Here is an 11,353-nt window from a genome sequence, read left to right as displayed (position 1 = left end):
TCATTCCCCTCCTCCTTTCACGGTGCGAACGCGGAGAAGAGGCTCGGCTCCGGGGGGCGGCTGCTGTCCCTGCCTCGATCGCTGCGCGCCAGGGCCGCGGCGGCTGAGGCGTCGGCGCGGTCGGGGGCTTTGCTCGTCCTTTTTCGAGGTGCGCGCCGCGCGGTTCCGAGGGCCTGGGGACGGGAGCGCTGGCAGCCAGGCCTCGCCCTCCCCCGGGCCGCCGGCACGGAGCCGCTCGCAACCTCCATACACTTACTTGCCTGCCTTAAGCTCTTTATTAACTCCTCCGGAGGAGCGCCGGCTGCGGCCGCGCCTCCTGCGCCCCGGTGGTCTGGCTCCTCCGCGCCGCGCACATGCTAAACAGATTAACATGCCTTGGCTGACCCACGCTTCGCAACCCGCGGATAGGGTTTCTGCAGCTCCATGTGGAAATTAACCTATCTGTACCCGTGGTCAGCAGCGCCCGGCCGCTCCCGCGCCGGCCCGGCAAGCCAAACAAACCAGGCCGCTGGCTCCCTTTGTTACTCTTGGCCCCCCTCCCCCCTACCCGGCCAAATATTTATTGGAAAAGAGGTTCTCCTCTTTGGCCGAAGGTAGGGCACATTTCTGAGAGCTCTTTATTTGTAAATGATTTTTTGTCGGGCCAGTCAGGCACCCTTAGGAGGGGGTGTCAGGGAGCTCAAACTCCAGGACTGGAAGGTTTCTAGCCCTCTGCAGGCAGGGAGCTGTTTATGTTTGCACGGGGCACCCGAGTCCTGGTCATTAAAAATGTATGCACTACCCACATTTTGCTTTTGTAACAGCCCCTCTGTTTAATATAGTTGTTTGCTTTGTTCTAGGGCAAGTTTATTCCCTCATCCTGACCCTCAATCTGCCTCCCATTCACACCCGGTAAACAAAGTGAGCGAATTCTTCTAGGTTTTCTTACTCAGAGGATCAGAAAAGGTAAGCTCGGAGGCTGGTGGGTACAAGCCCGAGGCCAAGTACGAATCGCAACAGCATCTGCCTTTCAACTGCTGCCTCTTCCAGCAATTCAGGATTGCTAATGAATTTCTAGTTCCTTCGTTAAGCATTCTCCTCTTATTATTTCATATCCCCGTTTCCTAAATTATTGTTCATATTATAATTCTATAGAGGCAGTTCAGCTTTTCACTACGTACTGCATGCGGGGGTCTGTGTCAGTTGGGTGGGGCTTCTATGGTGAATACTGCCCAGGAAGACGAATGTGGCTTTTCCCATTCCTTTCCCTGGTGTTGGTCATGAAATATTCCATTGTTTGGGAACCCTAAATGGCTATTTCTGGGATGACTGCAACTCCCTGATGCATCCATGCTTTGTCTCCTACTCAAAATGAGCCCAGGCGGTTTGAGGTTGCTGGCTGTGCCATCGTGCCTCACCGGCTTCTAGCAGTGTCACATCACTGCTGGGCTGGCTTGGTGTTTTGAGTGTTGTTTCTCAAGGCCAGTGGCAGCCATCCATCTCACTTGCATTTACTTTCCAGGCAGCCCTCACTGCAGTGCAGTGCCCTTTGCTGTCTTGGTATCAGTGAACTGTGTGAGACTCGCAGGGCTGACCTGGCACTGATCAAACTGTGTGAGGGCAGCCTCCATGTGGCAGGATCCCAGGGGACCTACAGTCAGCAAGAAGGTTGGGCACAACTGCTCCTTAGCAGATCATCGTTCGCCAGCCTGCTGAGTGACAGGCTCACTGTGCTGATTCATTGTGCCCTTTCTTTCAAGTACTGCATTTCTTGGATGGATGGCATGTCCCTGAGGTAGAAAAAACTTCCAGAGTTGCAAGCTTCCAGAAATACAATCAGGAACCAATTGGCAGCATATTTTAGGTGGTTTCAGTCTGACACTGAGGAGATGAACTAGAATTGGCCCTGATAATACACCCATAGCTCAGAACTGTGTGGAAACTGAGCTATAATAAATGTGCTGAGAAAAAGGGAAATCATGGTCCCCTGCAATACTTATTGCTGTAGGAGAAAAACCTAGATTCTCCTGCAAAGGCAACAGAATCCTTTAAGCTTGAAAAGAAAAAAATTATGCTCAAGGTCCAAGGCAACACAAGGCCTTAGTCAGTCAAGAGCTGGTGGTTCTTTTTCCCTCTGGTATGGAGAACATCTCAGAATTCCTCCCAGCTCTGGAATTGTGGTGTTCAGTCAGAGGCTCACTGTTAGAGCATTTCTCCATGTATCCCACAAGGCAGCCGGCATCTTGATTTCTGGTCATCCTTTCTTCCCCACTTCATCAGCACCTACACTCGATATTGTCCATATGGATCATGTGTGTGGGAACACACAAATTACAGCAACTTTTGTCTTTTGTCGTGAAGGGCTGACAGGGCAATAAACACACACAGCCTCCCTCCTCCAGGAATTCCTCGTCCTCCCTGTGTGGCTCTGGCCCTGTGGATAATATCATTACAGGACTAAACAAATAAACAGTCGATCCGAATCAACCAGGAGGCACTGGGGACTATACAGTTCCTCTCTGCAAAGATGATACAAGTAAATTTACACTCGCAGCTTGGAAGTGCTCCAGCGGCCATGAATAGCTGTTCAGTTCTGTCAGGCTGGGGAGGAGCTGGGGCACTGGGCTGACCCCCTAGCTCTGTCTTTGCTTCAATCAATGTGAGCTTTCAGGGTTCTGTTTTCCTTACTATCCTTAACTGGGAACATTGAGGACCAGTCACACTTTTTATGAACCGTGAGCTCAAAGCAGCAGCTTTTAGTACAAAGTTAACATATTAAAATCCAATGACATGGATGAAAGGTTAACACACTTCTGCCAGCCTGGAGCGTCCCCTTTGAAAGTGATTTCCTGCATTCAGGCTGTTGCTGCTGCTGCAAACACTGCTGCCATCACTTCTGCCATAGCCCCTTCGGACAAGCACATTGATTCATTCCACTTCAGCGCAAGAACAGAAACTGACTGACTGTAGTCAGAGCCACACCAAACGCTTACTCTAATCCTGACCAACAATTTCTAAACAACAAATGGATTAATATACTTTTTTTTTTCCACTGGAAAGAATCAGTTACAATGATAACATGAAAACCACTTGCCATTCTCTTTTTCCAAGTTTAAAGATGAAGCTTTCTTGTTTCCTATCTCTATATGTATCAACAGTTCTTAGGACGTGTGAGACTTTTTTTTTTTTTCTGTTGCCTGTTCTTCTGACCCAAGACTGATTTTTTTTTTTTTAAGTTTGTAACTCTGCCTGCAACTGTATGATAGTTCCATGTGTGTTGAAAAAAAAAAGACTGAAATTATATATACCAAAGCATTAACAGTGTTGGTGGGATTATACTTTTAAAACTTTAAAAAATATTACTTTGCTTTCCCCAATTTTAGTCCAAGAGTGTATATTACTTTTAGAGTCAGATTAAAAGTATTTAAAAGGTTATTCTTAAACAACATTTGTCCTCTTGTGGTAAGCTCTAATTTCTGTTCAGTAGGGCTCATACTCAGTAAAGGTAACCTCAAGGCATGGAGTTACTAGCCTTTCTGGTTTATGTGTTCAAAAATAGAGGATTAGGCATTCAAAGGTTTGCCTACAGTTTCTTCAGGAAGGTAGATTTGGGCCAATAGAAGGAAAAAGCAAATAAAACAGAGAAAAATGTTTTGTGATTTTTTTTTCCCCAAAGAATAAGGCAGCATTACTTTTGACAGGTGCTTTCTGTATTTATGACCTACTCAAGAGCCCTGTAGCAAACAACTCTATCTTCTTCAAGTTTCCAGAGGCTTGCACAGGTGAGCCCGGGTTTGGGCAGTGTGTGTTTTTACATCTGTTGAACTTCAAGGGCTCTGGGTAAACATGAAGGAATGATGTAGCTTCTGGGAACTAACAGAAGGCCCATCTGATGCTGAGGGACCATAGGGAACCACCTGTGGGCCCCAGGTGAGCAGAGCCTTCTGAAGCTTCTCTGAGATCAGTGTTGTAGGGAAAACAAATCAAGGAGCTAAGCAATGAGGAGTGGTGAGCTGAAACACACACAGACCTGGCATTGCATGATTTGGGTTCCAGGTGCATCTCTGCCACTGAATTACTATGAGAACCTGGGTAAGTCACTAATCTTTCTGTGGGCTTCATTTCAAAATGAAGAGGTGGGTGTGATGACCTCAGGTCAGGTCTGTGAGTCATCTCCTGTTTTGGAGTGCACAAAGATAGCTGCAGCAGACCACATAAGTCTTGAAGCATTGACTATTCAGAATGTCCAATACCCCAATTCCAACTGTTCAAGGAAAGCATGGTCTTCAGATCCCAAACTGGAATTAAGTGGGAAGACTTGGCTTGCTCTGATCATTTGCATGAGGATAGGTTTTGAATTTTTTTTTTTTTTGAGACGGAGTCTCGCTCTGTCACCCAGGCTGGAGTGCAGTGGCGCGATCTCAGCTCGCTGCAAGCTCCGCTTCCTGGGTTTACACCATTTTCCTGCCTCAGCCTCCCGAGTAGCTGGGACTACAGGCACCCGCCACCTCACACGGCTAGTTTTTTGTATTTTTTAGTAGAGGTGGGGTTTCACCGTGTTAGCCAGGATGGTCTCGATCTTCTGACCTCGTGATCCGCCCGTCTCGGCCTCCCAAAGTGCTGGGATTACAGGCTTGAGCCACCGCGCCTGGCCAGGTTTTGAATTTTTACATGAGAGACATTATATTGGACCCTGACCATGTGCCAGTTACTAGGCTAGGCATGCGGGCAACAAGAATGAACAGACCCTACTCTCTGCTAATTGTGAGATCCTAAGTCCCTGGCTTAGGAGACTAGTGTCTTTGGTTAGTGTTTAGAAGCCCCAGTTTAGTACCCAAAGGTCTTCTATTCATTCAGGGGCAGAACTGTCTGGGACCGGCTCCCAGAGGTTAGAAAAACAAGCAATGGCCAGAGGCCACCTGGCAAAGATTGGCAGGGAGCTGGGAAGGAAGGTGTCTCTGACATTGTACTAGTCCCTCCACTACTGTCAGTGTTGGCTCAAAATTCTCTCTATACTTCAAAAACCTGATAATTGTTATGTAGTATCTATTTTTTTTTTTCTTTTTTTTTTTTTTTTTTGGACAGAGTTCTCGCTCTGTCCGCCCAGGCGGAGTGCAGTGGCCGGATCTCAGCTCACTGCAAGCTCCGCATCCTGGGTTCACGCATTCTCCTGCTCAGCTTCTGAGTAGCTGGACTACAGGCGCCCGCCACTCGCCCGGCTAGTTTTTATATTTATTTATTAGTAGAGACGGGGTTTCAGCGTGTTTAGCCAGGATGTCCTCGATCTCTGACGTCGTGATCCGCCGTCTCGCTCCCAAAGTGCTGGGATTACAGGCTTGAGCCACCGCGCCCGGCCTATTTTTTTTTAAATTTTCTTTTGGTTCTCTCATGTCTAGTTAAGTCATTTTTGAATACCTGTCTTAGCTGCATGAAAGGACACTAAAGAAAGGGGGTTTACTTGTGTCCAGGCTAAATTTTAAAGGAGAAACTGGGTGTTCCAGGGAGACAGGCATGGCAGTGGTGGTTGGAATCAAAGTGTGATACTTCCAGGAGAAGATGCAACTTTGGAAAGGTCTTAGGTTTGGAGACAGAGGTGGAAATGAAGATTCACTTGGGCAGTCACTTATTTTACATGGAGAAATCTCCTTCCAGAAAATCTGTTGGTTCACACTATGTTTAATAAGATACTCTTACAAGATTCCTTCTGGTTCTACAATTTGACAACCAGTTTGTTCAAACAATTCTTCAGTGCTTTCTTGACTCATTGATTAGTTCAGAATTTCAGAGACTAGAGCACATTTTTGGGAAAAGGAAGTGATATTTTCTTCTTCCCATTCCCTACACAGATATATGGCAGTCCTAGACCACCTGATAATTGAAAATCTGGATTTTCCCTTCACTATTATTTTCAAAGCAGTTTTACAAAAGACTTTCCCAACTATGACAGAAACTGTTAATTGTCTCACAATATCTGCTGTTCTAGTCTTCCTTTTAATGGAAAACCCCCCTAATTTTTAGCTGGGCACATGGCTACCCTTAGAGACTATATTTTTCAGGATCCCTTGCAGCTAGATATGTCCATGTGACCAAGATCTGGCCAGTAGGCTATGAGTAGAGGTGATATGTACAACTTCTGGTATATCCTAATACAGAAGCTGCTGTCCTTTACATCCTCTTTCTTTTTTCTATAATCTGGAACAAGGACAGATGATGGTGAGCCAGTTTTGGTCATGCAAATGAGGGCAACATCATAAAGGATGATAGAGCAAAAAGATGAAAAGAACTTGGGTCCCCACAAAGCCCTGTCCTGCTTTGTGTGTTTTCTACCAGCTCAGACCTTTACATAAGAGACGAATCTATTTTATTTAAGCCACTATGTTACTTTTAGAGTCAGATAAAAAAGTAGTAAAAAGGTTATTTTCAAACAAAATTTGTTGTCTTGTGATAAGCTCTAATTTCTGTTCAGTAGGGCCCATATTCAGTAAAGATAACCCCAAAGTGTGGCGTTACTGGCCATTCTGGTTTATCTTTCTGTTTATTAAAGCAGCAAATCAATATGCTAACAAATGCAGCAAGTGTTCTTAGTGTATTTAAATCATGACCTGATTTTAAAAATTTTGTGCTACACACATTTTCAGGAAAGCATTTATTACATAAATTAAGGTATACCTCTATTGTCCATGGCAACACTATCCTTCTAGTCCCCTAGACGGCAAATCTCGTACTCATCTCTGACTCTTCTCTTTCCTTTTTTGCCCATGTTCAATTAGTCATCAAGCCTAGGTGAAATTTTTCCTTGTAATGCCTGGGAGATTTGACTCTCCCTCTCTATATCCACAGCCTGCCCTCATCCATGTTATCACCATCTTATGCTCAATTCACTAGAGTAATTCCTAGTTGTCTCCAGGTCTCTGGTGTAGCTGACTTCCAGCCTACCCATTACCAGATAAGTCTTCCCAAAACAGATTCTTCACTATGTCATTTCACGAACTCCATATTTCCAACTGAACCATGTGAAATTCCTGCTAATTGACTTACAAAAGTGGCAGTTTCATATGGCTAACCTAACAATTAGGCTGAATTCAAAGAATTCCACCCCTTGGGTTCACCTTTTATTTACAGTTCCCGTTCTGCCAAATGATCCCTTTATTCAGTTTGCCCAGATTTCTTGGTCTTCCTCTTACCTTGGTGAACTCTCTCCTTGCTGTGCCTTTGTTGGGTGTGATTCGCCCTCCCTAGTAAGTCTTTCTTTCTCTTCTCTGTCAATGTCACTCTCCATTTTCTTCAAGGCTCAGTTCTAGACTCTTCCTCATGATAGTTCCTGTGATCAATCATCCTTTCCAGGAAACTGAATTCTTAATTTGAATTCCTATAGCATTCTCTAACAATATGAGTATCTTCTGTCCTAAATAAATTGTAAAATCCTCGTGGGCTGACTGTATCTTCTAATTTCTTTAGCAATTTTAAATTTTAAAAAGTTCTGCTCATAATGGGTACTTCATAAATACTTTATGACTTTAAAAAGCCATTAAAACTGTTAACTTTCCTAATCTGACTAAAAAAAAGACACTCTCAGTAAAGTCCCACAGTTGTCTCTAGAATAGGTAATATGTGACTGGCTACTGGCCAAGTAGTGGTACTTTTTCTACTGCTAGAAGAGTATGAATGGCAGGAGCTTGGGTAACATGGCTCTCCCTATCGCTCTGTCTCTTTCTTGTGGATGCACACAAAGGGGCTCTGAGTCATTCGATCAGTGTGGTTCGAAACTGAATAACCCTTCTGTTTTCTTCCCTTCCTCTAACTCATCAAAGTTCTTTCTTATTCAGAGATTCATTATTCATAGTACTTGTTGTAACTCTGCTAGACTGTGAATACTCAGGGAATATTGACTCATGTTTGATGAATGCATATGTGAATGATCAGCAGAGTTCTTTCAAGGGAGAGCAAAACTAAAGGCTGAGAAATAGCAGGTATCAGGGCTAGGATTTTAAGCCCTTGGCTCTAGCAGTATCAGAATGCTGTCTATGGCCCTCACCAAGTGTCATTTTGTGTTGCTCAAAAGGAATGATTGGTTCTCAAGACTTGTAAAACCTCAAAAGCTCACAAGGTCAGGTGAAAAGTTGCTTAGGACTTACCTCATGAGTACCTTTTCCTAGTCTCAACACTCACATCCTCCTGTGGCATGACAGGGCTCAGACACAGCCTGTAAGTGCTAGGTTTGTTCTTTCATTGATCAAAGTCAACACAAAAGGCTAACAGGAAGGAAGGAGGAATTAGAGGCAGACACCATTAGGTTATCAATTCCTAACTACACCTTTTTTCATGGCTGGAAATAACCCTGATTAGGCTAGTGTTATGGTGAATTCTATGTGTCAACTTGACTAGGCCTAGGGGTGCCCAGATTAAGCAGTCTTTCTGGGTGTGTCTGTGAGGATGTTTCCAAATGAGATTAGCATTTTAATCGGTGGACTCAGTCAAGCAGATTACCCTTTCCAGTGTGGGAGGGCATCATCTAATCCATTGAGGGCCTGAATAGAACAGAAGCAGAAGAAGGAGGAATTCGTCCCTTTTGCTTCCTGCCTGCCTGCGAGCTAGGCATCGGTCTTCTCCTGCTGTTGGAGTGGGATTTATGCCATTGGTGCCCCTGGATACTGGGCCTTTGGACTCAGATTGGAATTTACACCACCAGCGTCTGTTGGTCTCGAATCTGCAGATGATGGGACTTCTGAGCATCCATAATTGTATATATATGTACCTATGTATCTAAGGGTTTCATTCCTGTGCAAAACTCTGACTAATACAGATGACTTTAGTGTGACTTCTCTAGGCGTCTGATTTTTCTAATCTGAAATATTAAACAGTGGGATCTCTTTCCATGGTTAAAGGGTATTGTCTATGATTCTGGAGAGGAAAGAATTTGACCAGAGTTTGTAAATGATTTAATGATTAGGAAATACATCCTATCAAGACTAAGGAATTAATATTATTTGAATTTATATTATTTAGTCTGGAGGGGAAAAGGAATGAAGAGTACCTTTATAATGTTTTAAAATATAAGAAAATTTGTTGATCAGCTATTCTCAATTTCACCTGAAAATAGAGGAAAAATAAGGAATGAATTTCAAAGCACCATGGGGAAAGTAAGGCTGACTTTTCTGCTACTATAGATAGTGGTTCTCAAATTTTAATGTGCATAAAACCCCCAGGAGCTTCTTTAAGATGCAGGTTCCTGGCCTCTAAACTTAGCAGTTCTGACTTGGTGGTTCTGGGGTGGAGCCTATGAATCTGTATTTTAATTTTTTTTTTCCCCAAGCCAAACTGTATCGAGCTTTATTAAAGACACTTTCCGTAAACAATCATGACATTTCAGGCAGGATATGGGCAGACAGTCATTGACAGTATACAACAACTTTCAAACTCCCTTCTTCAATGGACTACCAAAAATCAGAAAACCACTATAAAACTTAACGAAGTCTTCATCTGGTGCTCTGAACAGGAAAAGTTTAGAGTGAGGGTTGACATTTCACATTTAGCATGTTGTTTAACAACTTTTCACAAGCCAATCCTGACTTTCAGGAAGTGAAATGAAAATGGCAGAATTTATCTGAAGATCCATAATCTAGAAACGGAACCACTGCTGTTTTGACAGGTGCCATCTCAGTGGCATCACTGGAAAGTCCAGATTGCCTAACACACTGGTAACCAATGACTGGGGGTCAGGTCCCAACAGATGTCTGGGCTTAAGGGAGTTAAGTCTATGCTGAAGGATGGAAAGGGAGAAGAGGACATAAAAACGAGTTTGTTTTTCCATACCATAAGGCGTTTGTGCCAAGGTGGCCATGTGTGTTAAAGTCAGGGAATCCCTCCTCCTGGGAGCCAAGAGGAAGTCTCTCAAAACTAGAAGGGAAAGGTGTTTTCCTCACAGCAGTCCAGCTTCGGAGACATTCTATTAGTGACATATGCCCCTTCCCCCAAAAACAACAATGAAGTGTTCTGTGTGCTAACAACATAGCTTAAAAAAAACAAAAGTAAAGCAAAATTCTGCATTTTTATAAAACTTGATAAAAAATAGTATTTCAAACTGTACAGTCACCAGAAGTACACAGTTATCCAAAATGCATACACTTCACTTGGCATCTCCAGCACCTTCAGCTTTCTGTGCCTGGTCTGTTTTGGCATCTCCATTTTCTGCAGGGTTAGTCCCCTCCTTGCCAGCATCAGCTTTTCCCTTTTTCCCTTTGGGTACCTTCTCTTCCTTCTTTGCAGGGGCCTTTTTAAGCTTGGGCTCTAGCTTTGGAGGAGCAGGTTTAGCAGACAACCTCGCGGATCTTCTCTGTGGTTCATCCTTCACCTTGGCTTTATCTCCTTTAGCATCCCTTTCAGTCTTTCTCTTGGGCATGATGGTGGTGGCGACAGCGGCGGGACATAGGCACTGGGCGCGGGATGCAGCGGTGCGTGGGCTTTGGTCAGTCCAGGGGCCGGTCTCGCCTCTTCTTTTTCACACTGCTCCTGTATGTTAACATTAATTAATTAATTAATTAATTAATTATTTTGGAGACACAGTCTTGCTCTCTTGCCCAGGCTGGATTGCAGTGGCATGATCTTGGCTCACTGCAACCTCCGCCTCCCAGGTTCAAGTGATTCTCCTGCCTCAGCCTCCCGGGTGGCTGGGATTACAGGTGTGAGCCACCGTGCCCGGCCTGAATCTGTATGGAGTGCAGTGGTGCTATCTCAGCTCACTGCAACCTCTGCCTCCCGGGTTCAAGCGATTCTCCTGCCTCAGCCTTCTAAGTAGCTGGGATTACAGGCCCCCACCACTATGCCCAGCTAATTTTTTTTGTATTTTTAGTAAAGATGGGGTTTTACCATGTTGGCCAGGCTGGTCTTGAACTCCTGACCTTGTGATTCTCCTGCCTTAGCCTCCCAAAGTGCTGGGATTACAGGCATGAGCCCAGCCCTGAATCTGTATTTTTAATAAGCCCCTAATCCCCCAAGTTGAAATGAGGTGGATTGCCCTTAAATCATACTTTGAGAACTGCTGGGGTGGATGGCTGAGTAGAGTGAATTCTTAGGGAATTCATTGAGCTTTTCTTCTCTAGAACAATTTATAAAGTTATTTTTGTTTTATTTTATTTCACTTAAACACAGGAAAGCTTATCATTTGTTTAGGAGGTTGTACTAAGTTGAATAGTATCCCTCCAAAATTCATGCTCTTTCCAGAAATTCAGAATAGCTGCTGGAGAGGATGTGGAGAAATAGGAACACTTTTACACTGTTGGTGGGATTGTAAACTAGTTCAACCATTATGGAAAACAGTATGGCAATTCCTCAAGGATCTAGAACTAGATGTACCATATGACCCAGCCATCCCAAT

General features: G+C 44.2%; 1 pseudogene; it reads right to left on the bottom strand.

The window, feature by feature from the left end:
• Positions 1–10,105: 10,105 nt before the first annotated feature.
• LOC108541134 (non-histone chromosomal protein HMG-17 pseudogene) lies at positions 10,106–10,424 on the bottom strand (annotated as a pseudogene).
• Positions 10,425–11,353: the final 929 nt, after the last annotated feature.

This window comes from Rhinopithecus bieti, unplaced genomic scaffold (genome assembly GCF_001698545.2).
Source record: "Rhinopithecus bieti isolate Rb0 unplaced genomic scaffold, ASM169854v2 scaffold_18354, whole genome shotgun sequence".
NCBI lineage: Eukaryota > Metazoa > Chordata > Mammalia > Primates > Cercopithecidae > Rhinopithecus > Rhinopithecus bieti.
This window is presented reverse-complemented; position numbering and strand designations above follow the sequence as displayed.